Here is a 17,419-nt window from a genome sequence, read left to right as displayed (position 1 = left end):
CTTAAATTTTGCAGGCAGGGGATTTAGCTCAGTGGTTCCGCCACCTGCTTTGCAATCACAAGATCCTGAGTTTGATCCCTGGTACCGCCCCCAGATTTAAATTTGCAATCCTCCTGCCTCAGCCTCTCAAAAATTCTGGGATTATAAGTGTGTTCTACCACGTCTAGTTTAAAACATCTTTATTACCCCCCCATGTTGATGGCACTGGATTATGACTCCTTGTCACTGCAATTTGACTGGTATAAAAGCCTTCAAACTCATCTTGCTTTTACTCTTGTGTCCTCTTTCATTAATTTGTTGCATAAATCTACTTACTAGCTCTTTTATTAAATTGTGATTTAGATCATGTCATTTTTCTATTTAAAGCCCCCAAGGAGTTGGTGTATTGGGGCACACTTGTAATCCTAACACCTTAGGTGGCTGATCACAAGTTCACAGGTTTGAATCCAGCCTGGGCAACTTCGCAAGACTGTATCAAAATAAAAACTAAAAAAAGGTCTGGGGAAATAGCTCAGTATGAAGGCCCTGTATCACAGAAAACAACCCCACAGGCTTTTTGTCTACGTTTGAATACCCTACCTCCCTTTTCTGACCTATAGTCCTTCATATCCTGATTCTCACTACAGATGGTCCTGTGGAGGCAAGAGGAGGATATAAATATGATATTCTCACATTAATATCTTTCTAGCAGGTTTAAATACATTATTTGGTTTGGCTTTTGAGACTGGGTTTTATGGTATAGTCCAGGCTGGCCTTGAACTCACTGTGTAGGTCAGCTGTCTTTGTATTCTGATTCTCTGGCCTCAGCCTCCCAAATGCTAGGATTACAGGACTAAGCCACCACCCCTGGCTTTATATTAATTTTCAAAGAAGTTGAGGACTAACTTTTTTTTTCTTTTTTTTTTGGTACTGGGCATTGAATTTGGGTCGTTGCGCTTGCAAGGCAGGCCACTGAACCACTGAGCTAAATCCCTGGCCCCTCGCTTTTTTTTCATCTAACATCATTTCTGTGTTAGCTGGATTTCTTTTTAAAATTTTTCTATTATTTAATTTATTTATTTTGTTAGTTGGATTGTTATAGGGAATGTTAAATGGCCACCCTTCCATCCTCATTTCCAGCACCCTCTACTGGGTCTAGTGTGATTCAGCCCCATACCTTGGAGTCATTACTGTTAATATCTTCTCATGGCTGCTTCTTACTGTTTTGAGTTCAATTTAAGTGTCACCTTTGCAGAGTCTGTCCCTGATATTCAATCTAGAGCAAATACCAAGCCATTTGCATGTCTTTATTTTATTTTATTTATGTTTTGGTGCTAGGGATTGAATCTAGGGCCTTGAGCATACCCCAGGGATACACCATTACCCCCATTCTATTTACCATACCTTGGAACGTGAGCTTCCTGGGAACAGGGAGTCGGTCTGTCTTATCCCTGCCATTTAGTAGAGTTCCTGGCTCACAGTGGGTACTCAGAATAACACTAGTGGAACAAGTCCTTTTATTTCCAATTAACTGAGTATAAATAGTTTGTCTCTCAAACAACTAATGATTGTAATGTTTTATTTAGAGAGAGTGTTTCAGGTACAGTTAAATTTTAACATCTTTTTTTTTTTTTTTCTGTACTGGGAATTGAACTTAGGACCTTGCACTTGCCAGGCAGGCACAGTGCCACTGAGCTACATTCCTGGCCCTTAACGTCTTTTTATTTTTAAAAATTTTAAAATTGTTTTGGTATCAGGGATCAAACTTGGGACCTTGCACTTTTGAGGCAGGCAGCTGTGGTACCACTGAGCTAAATCCCCGGCCCCCTTAACATCATTTTAATTGCTGCTATGTTTTTGATTTATACAATTTGCTTTTGAGTGTTATCCACAGATTCTTGTCCAGGATTGTATAACTACTATGCAGAGAGTCTTGATTCACTCACTTGGCCATTGCTGCATATGAAGTGTAAAGGCTAGCTCTGGGGAGATACCCTGTGTAAGAACAGGCTCTGTTCATGGCATCGTGGAGCTTACCTCCTGGTAGGATAGGCAGAAGTACACACACACACACACACACACACTCTCTCTCTCTCTCTCACTAAAGAAAAAGGCAGAACACTTGCACGTTGTGAGAAGTCATGTTAAGTAAACAAGACTATCTCTAGGAAATCATAGAATATTCTGGAACATGGCTTTAAGAACCAGTGAAATCATCAAGCATTTCTTGAGCTGATTTCACAAATCTGGCATTCATCTTTGTCTTTTTTAATTTTAATTTTTATTGGTACTTGTTTGTGGCACATAAAAGTTACATTAATTGTGGAGATTTGGTTCATGAATGTAGCACAACTTAATTAATTTTATGTCCCCTTCCCTTCTCCCTTCCCTCCATCTCTGGGTTCCTTCCTTTTTGCAAAAGATCTATCTCTCTGTTTCCTATTATCTGTCTTTTATTTTGCTCTTTTTTTATACTTTCTCATGTAAGAGAAACTATGTAATATTTAAGCTCGTGTGTCTGATTTATTTCTCTTAACGTTGTGCTCTCAAGGTGTACCTATTTTCCTACAAATGACTCGGGTTTATCCTTTTTATGACAGAGTTGCACTCCATGTTGTGTTAACGCCAGTTTCTTTATCCATTCATCTGTTAATGGGCATATAGGCTACTTCCAAGATTTAGCTGTTATGAGTTGTGTTGCCATAAACATAGGTGTACATGGATCACTGTAATATGTCTTTAATTCTCTTGAAGAGATTCCTAGAGGGGGCGTAGCTGAGTCAAATGGAATTTCTAATTTTAGTTTTTTTGAGGAATCTCCATACTGATTTCCATAGTGGTAGTACTAGTTTATAGTCCCACCAACAGGGTGGAAAGATTCCTTTTCTTCAGAACCCTTGCTAGAAGCCTCACCAGCATTTGTTATTATTTGATTTCTTGCTTTCTTTTTATTTTTTTTGGGGGGGGTACCAGGGATTGAACTCCAGTCCTTGGGCTTGCAAAGCAGGCCACCAAACCGCTGAGCTAAATCCCCTCTTTTTATTTTTTTTGGGGGGGGTACCAGGGATTGAACTCCAGTCCTTGGGCTTGCAAAGCAGGCCACCAAACCGCTGAGCTAAATCCCCTCTTTTTATTTTTTTTGGGGGGGGTACCAGGGATTGAACTCCAGTCCTTGGGCTTGCAAAGCAGGCCACCAAACCGCTGAGCTAAATCCCCTCTTTTTATTTTTTTTGGGGGGGGTACCAGGGATTGAACTCCAGTCCTTGGGCTTGCAAAGCAGGCCACCAAACCGCTGAGCTAAATCCCCTCTTTTTATTTTTTTTCAGTACTGAGGATTAACTGCAGGGTCTCATGCATGTAAGCAAGTGCTGTACCATTGGGCTACATCCCCAGCTCTTTGTTTTGTTATTTTGAGATGGAGTCTCAGTTACTAAGTTGCCCAGGCTGGCTCTAACTTGGCAGTCCTCCTGCCTCAGGCTCCCACACTGCCAGGCCTGTGTCTCTGCACCCAGCTACAAGAGATGCAGTTATTACCTTACTCCCTAGGTAAGGAAACTGAGGGCCAGAGAGGTTATATAATGTGCCCAAGGGCACACAGTAGTATGCATACTTGAGTCAGTGACTTACAGAGGTGGAGTTGGAAGCCAGGCTGTGTGCCCTCAGAACTGTGCTCTGAACCACTGTTCTGGATTCTGAAAACTTCATGAAGATTCATTTGGCAGCAGGATAGGTTTTATTGTTTGTTTGTTTGAGTTTGATTCTGGTACCAGAGATCGAACTCAGGTCCTTGCTCTTGCGAGGCAGGCAGCGGAACCACTGAGCTAAATCCCCAGCCCCCAAGATAGGTTTTATTTTTTAATTTTTTTGGTACCAGGGATCGAACTCGTGTCTTGTGCTTGTGAGGCAGGCAACAGAACCACTGAGCTAGATCCCCGGCCTCAAGATAGGTTTTAGATTCTCAGTAAGCAAGACAAGGGAACTGTTCAGTAAACAGTGAGTAACTATAAAATACTGGTGTTTGTGAGCTTGTAAAAAATTCCAGCTGCTCTTCTTTATGGTCTGACAGTTTAAGAATATATTAAAATAATTCTTAACTCAGAAAAAAACTTTTTTATCTAGGTGATTTTTGTGTAGGACATGTATGAACTGGACAGTCTTAAGTCTGAGTTGACAAATCAAGTCTTCCTGATGTAAGAATCACTGTACCTATGCTATTATCTGCTCTCAATGAATGGCTTGTTTATTGGATTGCATTTATTCTCTCCCATAAATCCACACTGTCTTGCTTTGGAGACAAATGGGAAGCTGTGATTTTCTTCAGCAGTCCCGTGGATTCCTTCCTAGCTTGGGTGATAGACTAAAGCTATGACAGGGCCACGCATTTCTTGCCTACTGAGCTCTGATGTAATGAAGTTGAGAGTTTACCTCAGTTACTCCTACCATCCTAGTAACAGGCGGGAGTCCTTTTTCCAGGGTCTCTGTCTCCTTCCTTTTCTGTCTTCCTTAGGGAAAATGCTCTCGGGTAGAAAGCAACAAACCTGAACAGCAGCAGGCAAATAAAATAGCTCTTTCTGTTTCCCCACCCAGCCGGGCAGGAGAAGCAGGCAGGAGCCCCATCAAAGAGAACCCGAGTTTAGGGGGCTGCTTTGAAAAGGCCTGTCCCTGCGCACCCACCCCACTGCTTTGCAGTGATCCCCCAGAGATTGTACAGTCTTGGCTTTAAATATATATATATATATTTAACTTCCTCCTGTCCCGATCTCTCCTCCTCTCTGTTTTTTTTAATTTCCTATAATAAACTTTCCTATTGGATACAATCAGCTCCCTGATTATGCCTGGCTCCTATTGGAAGCTCGCAGGGGCTGACATCACATAGGAAAGCGAGGGGGTAGGGCTGCCAGATCAGTTTGTCACCACCCAGGCTCCCTTGCCTTTGGCTGGGTGCAACTTCCATTTTAGGTGTTGGATCTGAGGGGAAAAAAAGAGAGAGGGAGAGGGAGAGAAAGAAGAGCAGGAAAGATCCTGAAAGGAGACGCGGTGGTGAAAATCAGCTGCCTGGCCGGATTTGTCTTCCTCAGCACGTTGGCTACGCCTAGGATTTCTTTCCCACAGGACGGGTTTTTAGGAGTCCACATTCAAGGTGTGTACCCTTTTTATTTTTATTTTTTATGGGTGTACAGACAGGCAGAGGAGAAGAGAAGTCTACTTTTTGTCTGATGTTAACTAGAGGGAATTTAAAAACGGGAGTCTGTTTTGCTGATGGGTGACTTTTAAGCGATTATTTTTTTTCTTTCCACTTTGAATACTCTGGAGGAATTTTGGCGTTTTATTATTTTAAAAGAGATAAAATATTCAAGACCTAAAAAACTTCTTAGTCTAATATGGGGAGTGGAATAAAACCAGAGGAGAAAGAAGTTTCATAAATGTACATTTTGCTCTGTTCTTTGATTTTATATTTTTTTTTTCTGGATTAAACTAACACACTTTTGTTTTCACAGACCAAATCAAAAGTTGTTTTTTTTTGGCATGTTTCTTGTGGGTTGGGAAAGGAATTTGTCCGGGTCAGTAGCTTGTTGTGCAGATGGCTCTTCATATGTTTCAGAACTTAATTGTTTTCCTTCTACCATTGCTTTGTGGAAATGGAAAGTTGCAGGGAGCTTGGCCACTTAAATGGTACAGCAGTGCCTTTTCCTCTGAGTGTGTGCTCGGCCCAGATCAATTTCTGCCCTGCTGTTCCTGGGTGGATCCCTCTTCCACTTCTCCAGGTGCATTGGGTGGGGGCCGCCCTGCTTGGCTTCATGAAAGAAAACAAGTGAATCTGTGTAAACTGAGCTGCCACCCTTCATCCTCTCCAACCCACCTTTGATGACTGAGGTATGTGAATGTGTTACACATTCAATTTGCAAACGCAGTAGCATTTGCTTTCTGTGCTTAACGGGAAAAGAAATTCTGATCCCGCTTATTTTTCTCACCTGAGTAAAGTGGCAACACACTTGAAAATATTTCCAGCCTTGTGGCCCGAAAAGGCCATGGGTTGAAACTTTCGTGTTTAAAATGCATTTGAGGAAGTATGAGGGGGATTTTTATTTTTAAACTAACCAAAAAGTTGTTTTTTTGGATGTGAGTTTTTTGTTTGGTTAATGTACCACAAATCCTAAATCTGTTAAAGCCAAAGGCAGTGCTGTTGTATCTTACATTTAACCTTAAGATTTGTTTGATTTTTTTTGTTTCTGTAAATACATTTTTGCAAAAGTACTGATTCTAGATAATTATATAGCCAGCTCATCAGTCGCTGAGAACTAGGGTGTTCTCTTCCTCCTTTGAAAATTCGAATCCGGCTGAAAATTATAGCTGGAAGAGACACTGCCCTAATTGTGACTAGCCGAGCCTGCGTGTGTAAGCTGCTCCCTAGCTTTAAGGTGCTGTGCGTCTTTAATAACCTTCTGATCTTGTACCCCTACCCCGCCTGGTTCTGTCTCAACTAGAGTGCTTCCTTGAATTTCTCTGGTAGCATGAGAGCATTTCTTGAAAGATGATTTCATCCTTGTGAGGTTGTGCCTTTAGGAGGAGACAGAACTTTGTTTCTTCTTTCAATATGATTTAGGCAAAGGCTACAGGAACATTTGGATGGCTGGATCTCATAATTGTAACAAGTGAGTTAAAAGGAAAGAAAAAAGACAATGTGCTGGGCAGTTTCTGTTTAGGGTTTTCAGATTTCCCTTTGAGGGTCTCTGCCTGGCTCTCGGCCTCCTGGGAGATGTCCTGATGGGAAGGGTTGGTCTCGATGCTGCTGCCTAGTGTTGGTTTCCCACTCAGCCTTTAGTGGGAGGGACGAGAGACGGAAGGAAGAGTACAAAGGCAGTTTGAAAATCGGTTCTGGGCGGCTGAGTGGTGGTGGTTCTGTCCGGCTTTAGATGTGGGCTTTGTGTGGCTGCGTAGAGCATTGAAGTTAGCTGGTCTGCACTGCTGCTCTGAACTGAGGCATTGTTTTGATTTGTATGGAGAATAGAGCCTTGGGGTGGTAAGATGGAAGATTTATCTTCTACCTCCCGCGGTTCTTTCAGAAATTGATGGAAAGGGGTGCTAAGTGAATCTTTAATTTTGTAATTTAAAATTTTTGCACTTCATTTTGATTTGGGGGTAAAAAAATGATGAAAAATAAGTATGAGTTGTATGTTTTTTTTCCCCCTTGTTTGCCTCCTCTGTAATACTGTTGGTTTCTTTGTTACATGGGTAAGGTAGAGGTCTCTATTCCAGGGGGAGTCTCTTTTGGGTGTTGGAGTTCTAGTTCCTTTCTTAGGATTCCACCTTGGGCAGGCAGAGGGGCCAGACATGTTCCTTCAGTTGCTATGAAATCGTGGCTGTTGGGGATCTTAAAAACAAAAGCTCTGAGTAATTATCATCTAGTCTAGGTTATGAAGTAGCTGCTGTCTAGGGACAGTGAGATAGGATGGATGCAAATGAAGTAAGCATAGATCACTATCGTCTGCAATAACAGAATGATCAGCTCTTTGTAAGTTACTGCTTTCTATCTTGGGATCTGCCAGTCTTCTGTTGGTAACCACCAGGCCCTCCTGCCCTTGATCTCCTCCTCACTGGTTTTTTACTGTGTGCTAAGTATTTTGCATAAACTGTTTGATTTCTTCTCCCCCCTCAACCCAGTGGGAATCAAACTCAGGACCTTGTGCTTCTGAGGCAGGCACAGTGTCACTGAGCTAAATGAGCTAAATCGATGGCCCAGCCCATAAACTATTTAATTTCTGGAACCAACCATTTTTAAAAGGAATTTGAGACTCAGAGAAGCTGAGGTTTGCTGAAAATCTTACTGTCTGTGAATGGGGGAGGCCCAGATGTACCTTGATGACTAGTTGCAGGGTCCTGTGGACTTAACCTAGTAGTACACAGACTTTATTCAGAGGAAGTGGAAATAACAGCTGGAACTAAAATGGACCTTGCTAGATATGTTGTATCTCAGGAGGTCACAGTCACATTTCTGGCCTTCTCCCACTGGTGTGGGGATATTATATATTATACTAGATCCATTTTCCTTAGCGCCTGTGGGGAGTGGGATATGCTAAAATAGATATTATTTTAATCTGAGGATCTTTCTATTTGTGACCATGCTGTGCTCTTCCCCCATTGAACAGAGCTACATCCTTGGCCCCTTCTTTCCTTTTTTAATCACACTTCTTTTTTTTTTTCCCCTTGAGGTGCTGGAGATCAAACCCAGAACCTAAGCAAGTGCTCTACCACTGAGCTCTCCTGCCCTGCTACCCTAATTGCTTCCACTTCCCGAAATTGTTTTAAACTTCTTTGGTTGTCAGGGAAATTTCTTCTTCAGGGAATTTTCAGGTACTTGCTTTGGAATTGTGTTATCCCATCGTAAGAAGAGGCTGGTGGGAGGTAGTTCAGTAATGTGTTATATCATATTAGACTGGTCTGTTTTATTTTGTAGTCTTTCCCTCCTGACTGAATTGCCTGGGTGTAGGTACTGTCTTATATCCCTGTCCTCATAGCACCTGTCCCAGTGTCTCTTACGGAGGAGCCTCAGGTTGCACGAGTCACTGGACAGGATGGGACTCTAAGAGACTTGTATGGAAGGCTTGAAAGGAAGTTGAGATAGGAAGCAAAACAACATAAATTAATAAAATTTTCATGTAATGTAAAAACTTATGGTGGGCTGTGGTTTCATCCTGTCATGACTCTCCTCCTTCCCATTCTTAAGCAAAGTTACTTTAAACAGGAGATTCAGTTTTAACTTTTCTTGCTGGGGATTTAGTTCAGTGGTTCCGCCACCTGCCTTGTGAGCACAAGGACCTGAGTTTGATCCCCGGTACCAAAAACAAAAAAAAAGATGCTAGAAGTTTTAACTTTTCTTCAATCCTGTTTCCTTTCTTGGCAAGCAGTCAGCAGAGAGTAAGGGTCCTGGTCAGTTCCTTTTGTAGCAGTCAGGCAGCTGCTGGCTTTGACCCCTGAAGACCTTCGCATAGCTATTCCCTAGGCACAGCCTAGCAGGCCACGGCAAGGAAGATCTGCTTTCAGCCTTGATTGGAATGAATGGTTTTGTACCTGTTAATAAAAATAGAAAGTGCTTGCCTGTAATCTCAGTACTTGGGAGGCTGAGGCAGGAGGATCACCTCGAGTTTGAGGCCAGCCTAGGCTACATAGTGAGTTCAAGTCCAGGCTGAACAGCATAGAGAGACCTAAAACATAACAAAACGGGCCAGGGATTTAGCTCAGTGATTCTGCTGCCTGCTTTGCAAGCGCAAGGATCCGAGTTCGATCCCTGGTGCCAAACAAAACAAAACAAGAAAAACCCAGAACAAAACAAAACAAACAAAAGAGGTTCAGGTGAGTGTTGAGCATCAATAACATTAGAGCTTAAAGGAAAGTATATTATTGTCATTGTTATTTTTTTCTTGTAGTGCTGGGGATTGAACCCAAGCCCTTATGCCTGCAGGTAAGGGTGTTGCTACTGAGCTCATCCCCAGCCCCCTGATGTTTCATATGTGTGTGTGTGTGAGTGTGTGTGTGTGTGTGTATTTTTTTTTTGGTACTGGGGATCAAACTTGGGACCTTGTGCTTGCAAAGCAGGCGGCAGAACTGCTGAGCTAAATCCCCAGCCCATGATGTTGTATTTTTAAAATCACTACTTCAGGCATGGAAGTTTGGGAGGTTTTCTTCCTGAAGTGTATGGGGAAATTTATGAGTTTCAGAACCAAAATTAGTTTTCATGGGTAATTTAGACTGTACTATCAGGAAGCTTGCTTCAAGGAATGAGCTGTGGGCACTTGGGGTGTGGTAACTGTGAATGTGCTCTCGCTGCCCTTCCTCAAGTGCACGCTCTGACGGTCCAGGGAGCGTGGATGGCGGCAGGAGGAGAACTAGGGTGTATCGATTCACATTTAGCTGCGATGATGTAACTCCCTCCCTAGTTTATCTGGTATTGCATGTTGTTGATGATTAGATATTAAGCGCAGATAATGTGGCCTGTATTTATTTGGACTCAAGGATAATGCTCCCCATTGTCAGGCCCCCTTTCTCACCAGTGAGACTGCTCAGTGGGTGGGCAGTTTAGTTCAGGCATGTGGTGGGGGCGCTATTGGGATCCAAAGAGTTTTTTTTTTGTTGTTTTGTTTTGTTTTTGCATCAGGGTCTCTCTGTGTTGCTCAAGCTGGTCTTGAACTCCTGGGCTCAAGTGATGTCCTGCCTCGGCCTCTCAAGTAGCTGAGACCAAAGGTGTGTGCTGCTATGCCTGGCTGAGTTTTCTTATCTCAGAATGTCATGCGCTGGTAGCTGTGGGTAATTTGGTCACGATTTTCACAAAATGTGTCTTGCTGTGTAATACTGTAAAAGTGATTATTGAGCTTTAATTTCAGGCTGGCAGCAGAGCTGCGAGGTAGCACAGGAACTCCTGTGCACCTCTGTCCACTCAGATGCCAGTGATAGTGTTTTGCTTCCAGTGTTTGGTCTCCATGCACCTGTGGTCGCAGTGCTGACCCAGAGGCTATCTCTAACAGGGTGCTGCACCAACCAGCGAGGTGTGTGCCTCGGCTGAGGGCCCAAGCCCGGGAGAGCTACGCGGCTCTTGAGTCTGGCTGGGATGCCTTGTTTAATCCCTGTGAAGTGGTGACAGTGACATTAACCATCTCTACTGGGACAGTGCAGTGGTTTGGTATGTAAAATGCATGGAACAGTGAGCAGCTCAGAGTGGAACAGTAAATAAACTCAAAATTTGTGGGGTACATGTCTCTTGCAGTGTTTGTTTGTTTGTTTGCACCAGGGATTGAACTCAGGATCTTGGGCTTGTTTGTGAGGCAGGCATAGCACCACTGAGCTACATCCCATCCCTTTTTGCTGTTATTGTAGAGACAGGGTCTTGCTGGGCTAGTCTTAAGCTCTTGGTTCTACTGCCTCAGTCTCCTGGGTGCTAGGATTACAGGGGTGTGCTGCCACACTTGGGTTTAAATATCTTTTAAATCCTCTTAAGACTCAAGATCTAAGTGGGCACAGTGGCCCTTATCTGTAGTCCCAGGTACGTGGGAGGTGGAGACAAGGAGGTTGGCTAGTTCTAGGCCAGTTTGGGCAACTTAGAGCGACCCTGTCTCTCAAACACTGGTGGGGACATGGCTCAGTGTGAGGCTCCAGATCAACCCTCAGTGCTTAAAAAAAAAAAAAATACAGCAGTGACAAAAGCTGAGGTCCCTCCAGAAGCCTCCACCTGGCATTCAGGGCTGGGCTGCAGCTTAGTGGAGTACTTGCCCAGCCTATACAGGCCCTGGTTCAGTTCCCCCTCCACAAACAACAGAAACCACCCAAACCTGAGACTCACAGCACAGACTCTCTGGGCTGCCTGGGTATGTAGGCCAGCTTTTTTTTTTTTTTCAATGGGGAAAAAAATGTATTTTTAGCAATAGACAAATTTAGGGAGTTTGTGGGGTGGAATTGTCCAAAGCAGTGATGAGAAGAGAATGAGTAGCTTGTCTGTTCTTTCTTTCTTCCTTTCTTTTTGAGACTGAGTCTCACTGTGTAGCCCAGGCTGGCCTGGAGTTCTTACTCATTCTGCCTCAGCCTCTGAGGTCTGGGATTACAGGTGTTCACCACCACACCCAGTCTGAGAATGGTAACTTTTATTAAAGTGAAGTGTGAATGAGGGGGAGAGAAACAGGTGGCAAACTCTCAGTATTTCACAATCCGTTCCTTCCTCTCTCTCTCTCTCTCTCTCTCTCTCTCTCACCCAAGTCTTTCATACTGAGCTATCTATATTCACAATCCATTTATTTTTGTTGTTGTTGTTGATTGATTGATTGGATGAGAAAGGGTCTTGCTTTGTAGCTCAGGCTGGACTTGAACTCACTGTGTAGCCCAAGCGGATCGTACTTAAGGCAGTCCTGCTGCCCTAGCTTCCCGAGTGCTGGGATTATAGCCACTTTGGCTGGGTTGTCCCTCCCCCATTTGGAGACAGGATCTTGTTAAGTTGCTCACACTGGACTTGAATTTGGGATTTTCCTGCCTCAGCCTCCCAGAGTGCTGAGATTACTGGTGTGTGCCAGCATGCCCAGCTGTTAATGATTTCATGAGACTTAGGTAGTTCAGGGGGAAAAAATTGGTGACACAAGTTACTCCTGCCATTTTGTATCTGCAATATAAGAAAGAACTCTAGTGTCCAAAGGGCAATTTTTAAAAATTAAAATTAAAATTTTATTTATTTATTTTTTTGGTATCAGGGATTGAACTCAGGACCTTGCGTTTGCAAGGTAGGCAGCAGCACCACTGAGCTAAATCCCTGGCTTGGATTTTTTTTTTTTTTTTTAAATTTTGGCGTAGAAGGGATTGAAAAAGCTTTTGTTTGGTTTTATTATTATTGATTTGGAACCAGATTCTTTACCTTAAAGTCTCACTTGTCCAAAAGACTTTGCAGGATTACAGTCAGAGTGGTCGTAGAGGAAACGATAACAGCAACGAAGGCTGGCTTTTGCTGTCCCTTTTCTTGAAATAAGTTCCCTTTTCTTATGCTCAGGAAACATTTACACCTTTGTGAAACTGTACATGCAGAAGTTCTGAGTTTTGTGAATGCTTCCTGGAGAAAGTGCCACTAAGAAGAGAACCTGCTCTTGCTGTGGAAAACCCAGGCTGTGGCCTATGTTGTGTTGAAGGCAGCCATGTTTAAAACTTACAGCTTTCAGCCTGGAATTTCCCTTCTTCTCTTCTCTTCATACTAAGTAACCCATGCAACTAGTATTCTAGGTAGGATTTAAAATAATTTCTGTTTGCACTCTGTTGCCTCCTGCCAAAACTTTCTCGCCCGGGTTTTTTTTAGCTGTAGTGAGGATTGAGCCCAGGGCCTCCTGCTTGCAGGTGCTGTACCACTGAGCTACATATCTAGCCCTTTTTTGTTTGGAGAAGGTATCTGTAAATTGCTCAGGCTGGCCTTGAACTGGTCATTCTCCTGCCTCAGCCTCCCAAGTAGCTGGAATTACAAGTGTGCGACCACCACACCTGACTGCTTCCTTCCTTTTTTTTTCCACATTTTCCTCTATGGATTCTCCTATAGTTTTTCTCCCATTTTTTGCCTTCTTGTTTCTATGGTGTCTCTCTTCTCTGTCCCCCCCATCATTTTTCTTCCTTTGGTTGGTGGTTTTTATGGGCATTGCTTTGCTTCAGTGATGGTTGATAGTAGAGAAGTTTCTGATGCTTATTCTAGAATAAATTGTACATATATGCTAAAGTTGGGAGTATTAGAGTGTTGCTCCTGGTGTGTTTCAGTTGTGACCCAAGGAGATTGATCTCTTTAGTCTTCAGATTAGTTTTTAGCTTTCATGTTTAGGGCTTATCTTTATTTCTTATTTAATTGCTCATTTTAGTTCAATTGACAGTAGAGGAAAAGGATTTACTTTCCTGGGATGGGTGCTTCCCCTGTTCAGCACTGGAGTGGAGTGCCACATTGGGAGTTCTCTTTGTGGAGTGAAGATTGTTCTTTTCAGGGAGCTTATATTTTAAGAAACCAAAATTTATTCTGATGGTTGAGGACATAAGACAGTGTTTGAGAAACTAGGTCAACTTTTCATTTGCGGTATCAAAGCACCTGCAGCTCCCATTTCATTGGAAGTGAAGTGAATCTCATTGAAATACAGTAGCAGCACACTTTTAGAATAGAGGAGTCTATTTTAAAGAGAAGTTGGTGCCAATCTGATTTCTTTCCTGCTTCTTTGTTGAAATGGGAAGCTCTGTAACCTCCGTGCTGTTCTGCTCTCCCTGCTAACTTCGTGAACTGGGGCGCAGTTGGCACTTGAGTGTCCCCCAGCTGATCGCCAAGGACACAGGGAGGGGCGGCTACAGGAACCTTCAGGGCACTGACCAGATCGCAGCCAGGAACATAGACAGAATGAAAATGGAACACAGCTGATTTGTTCTTCTGAGGTTTGACTTTTGGTATTTATTGAAAGTAAAACATCTTAATTCCTTCAAAAGAAATTGGAGGCCAGCTGTGAGTTCGAGACCAGCCTGGGCTACATAGTGAGTTCCAGGTTAGGTCAGTCTCAACTGCATAGTGAGACCCTGTCTCAAAAAAACCAAAAAAAAAAAAAGCAAAAGAAATTGGAGAGCATGCTGTATACTGTATACTGGCACATAAAATAAACCAGAAAGCCCTTGTCAGTCCTTGTCTTCACAGAAGCCGTGTCATGTTGTGAGGGGCAGATACTGAATAAGCAGGTGGGGCGTGATGAGTCGGAGTTTGCTGCATCCCTGAGAGACAGCGAGGCAGAGTGGGGAGCACCAGGGTCTGGGAGGGAGGCGGTGCAAGACCTCGGGGCTCCTTGTTACTGGGATGCAAGTGATGGGGGCACTGGAGCCCTGTCCAGAGAGGCCATGGTGAGAGGAGAGGGGAACAACATAGTCCCTTGTAGGACCTGGCCTGGCCACAGTCAGCACAAAGAAATGCTGTCTCCTCCCTGCCAGCTGCTGGCTGCTGTGTGGTCCTAGGCTGAGGAGTGCAGTCCAGCTCTCTGTCTGTGCAGCAGCAGGTTTCAGCCAGGCTGACCACCTCATCTCGGAGGGTGATGACGTTAGAGCGACTGGGAAGACGTTTGTGTGTTTGGGAACTGAGCAGATTTCTTTTTCTTGGCTACATAGTTTTTTCTGAACAGGAGGAGCACAGCTTAGACCTGGTGTGGTTTCCCTCTGAGGACTAGCTGTTGGTTTGCCTAAATGGAGCCCTCACCCCACTTATCTTCTGCTGCTGCTTCCTTAGCCAAAAGTTGTTGCTTCTTCAAAGCTCTGTGGTCACTGGATTTGAAGGTTTCTGGGGCCAATTTCTTCACTGTTTCTCATTCTCCTTTGTTGTCTTTCTCCTCCCTCCTCCCTCCTCCTTTCTTCCTCGCCACGTGGGGGTGTGGGACCAGTTGACAGGTTTCCACACTCACATTTCTGCCTGCACATCCTGGTCCGGGGTCAGTCCTGATCGGTAGGTCTTCATCTCCCCTTTCTGTGTGGACATGTAGCTCCTTAGGGTATCACAGTGCCACTGATTTTGATGGAACCAAGGAAGATGTGCCAGCATACTAGTGATTTTGATATCCCCTGGCAACCCCATGTAGGAAAGTAAAAGGGTATTTGATTAGCTGAAGACCTGTGTCTTATTCACCCACTCTTACTTTCCACTCAGGCTTTCTGGTTCAGTTAGTCTGTCATCCAGGGAGAGTCTTTGTCTCTGTGTGTGTCTCTTTTTCTCTTTTGGGAGTTTTTAGCCCTAGTACTTGACCTGGTTACCCTCCCTTCTTCCCTTTAATTATGCTTATCTAGTCCACATCCTGTTACTTAATATCATCCTTGGGAGATGACCTTAATCAGGAAGCATTTTTTTCCCCTTCAGTTCTCTTCTTTGGTCAGGTAGCTCAGCTAACTGTATCTTCTTGCATGGGAAATATTCCAGGCGATCACAGATTCCCTAAGATTTTGAAGTTGATTTAAATACCTGACTGATGTGTATTACATAAGCAAGTGTAAATGAGGCTGAGAAATTTCTGATTATTATGATAGTATATCTTGTAAAAGAAAATTTTAAATCTGTTTTTGTTGTTTTGAGACAGGGTCTTGCTATGTAGTTCAGGCTGTCCTGGAACCCAGTTCAGTGCTTCTCCCCAGTGCTGGGGTTACAGGTGTATGTCCTGTGTCCAGCCATGATAGCATGTCTTTTGATGCCCATCCCTCTTTTTTTGTATTTGGGATTGAACTTGGGACTTTGTGCTTATGAGGCAGGCAGTGGCACCACTGAGCTAAATCCCCAGCCCTTGATGCCCTTTTTTGCTAAGTCTTCAGTGACACAGGCTTCCTTTGGGAAGTATTTTTCTCCATAGCTATATTTTTCTGTTGTTCTTTTTGCAGTGCTGAGGTCAAAGCCAGCCTCATGCATGGGTACTATAGCGCTGAGCTCCGTCCTCAGCCCCCTCAACTTCCCCATAGTTCTTTGAAAGACATCTTGGTACCATACTTACGTGCTCTTATTGAAGCCAGAAGTTAAAGTAATTTTCTTGGATAAATGTCAGGTAACCCTTGAATTCAGATTTTTGGTTATTTCTCTTATGTACTGTCAAATGAACTAGAAATACCTGAGTCGTGACTGCTAGATTTAAGACTTTGGACTTCTTTTGGGATAGAATGTGGAACCAGTCTTTGAAAACATGGCTTGGGCCGGGGATTTAGCTCAGTGGTTCGGTGGCCTGCCTCTGCAAGCGCAAGGACCCGAGTTCGATCCCCGGTACCATAAAAAAAAAAAAGAAAAGAAAAGAAAACATGGCTCTATGTTTCTTGAAGGAATTGTTTTGTTTTCCTTTTTGAGACTGGGTCTTCTCTGTAGAAGGCCTCTAACCCTAATCCCTGGCCACTATGAGGACCTTATTAAAAACATGAATTTCCAAACCTGATGTGATGGCACATGTTTATGTAATCCCGGCATTCTGGAAGGCAGAGATAGGAGGTTGGCAAGTTTGAGTCCACCTTGGATTTAGCCAGAGCCTGGCTCAAAACACATGAACAAAAATGGTCAGGGGACGTGGCTCGGTGTGGAGGCCCTGTGTACTGCTAAGAGCAAACAAAATGAAAAGATGAGCTTGACACATGGGTTTCTAGCCCTCTCTCCAGCAGTTGAGCTGAGTGACCCCCCTCCCCAAAGCCTCCCAGGTGATTGTGTTCTGATGGGCCAGCTTTGAGGATCACAAAACCTGAACTTTTGAGTTAGGCTCGGTGCTGTTTCTCAGGTAGTGGTTATTTCAGTAGCAGGAGAAGCAGAGGAGACTGACGTTCCTGCAGTGGACCTGGGGAGAAGGTGTCTGGATTGTGTTGTGCTGCTTTTGAGTGACAAATGTTACCCCTGAAGTGGAGGTTATGCTAGCACTGAGCGTGGTGTGATGGACTCGCCTGTTGGGGGGAAGGGAAACTTGCAGGCTGTGTCTCCATTTTGAAATTGTAGAACAAATTCAGGAGAGGATGTTAGCATTGAAATTTAGTTGGACAATTTGTTTAAAACTGGACAGGAAAGGCCAATTTACTTCCTGTCTGAAAAGGAAGTGTTGGCTTCCTTTGCTTCCTCCTTGCCTAACTCTGGCCAATTTGGAACTTGGGTGGGGGAGAAGCTGGTGGTCCTGCTCCCAGCCAGTTACCTTTGCCTTAGGAAGTTGTGTCACCGTCGTTGATGAGGTGTGGCTGCCCCTCTACTGTGTACACCCTGTCTCCTCGCTTTTACACCGGAGCCCTGCACTAGGTTTGGCTTCAGCAGGCCAGGAAACCTAATCTCCCAGACATTGTTTTACATTCAGTTTATAGACACCTCCCCTCTGTTCTCTGATATTTGAAAATAAACCAAGGAGTTGTAAGGCAGGAACTGAAATGTATCAGACACTGAGGGTTAGGTTGTAGAAAGAATGTAATTGGACAGAAGCGG

General features: G+C 43.8%; 1 protein-coding gene across 10 annotated transcripts in view; it reads left to right on the top strand.

The window, feature by feature from the left end:
- The first annotated feature begins 4,872 nt into the window (after positions 1 to 4,872).
- Ctnnd1 (catenin delta 1) overlaps positions 4,873 to 17,419 on the top strand; it is a 44,256-nt gene continuing 31,709 nt past the window's right edge. For 8 of the 10 annotated variants that reach the window (XM_010608306.3, XM_010608304.3, XM_010608294.3 and 5 more), the window contains exon 1: positions 4,873 to 5,119. The gene's annotated coding sequence lies outside the window, so the exon portion shown is untranslated. Of the gene's footprint in view, positions 5,120 to 9,404; positions 9,440 to 10,199; positions 10,219 to 17,419 lie in introns of those variants that run through there. The other 2 variants (XM_010608296.3, XM_010608297.3) reach the window with 2 other exon arrangements.

This window comes from Fukomys damarensis, unplaced genomic scaffold, assembly GCF_012274545.1.
Source record: "Fukomys damarensis isolate Sample0158 unplaced genomic scaffold, DMR_v1.0_HiC HiC_scaffold_27, whole genome shotgun sequence".
Classification (NCBI taxonomy): Eukaryota; Metazoa; Chordata; class Mammalia; order Rodentia; family Bathyergidae; genus Fukomys; species Fukomys damarensis.
The sequence above is the reverse complement of the archived record's forward strand: the minus strand, read 5'-3'. Positions and strand labels throughout refer to the sequence as shown.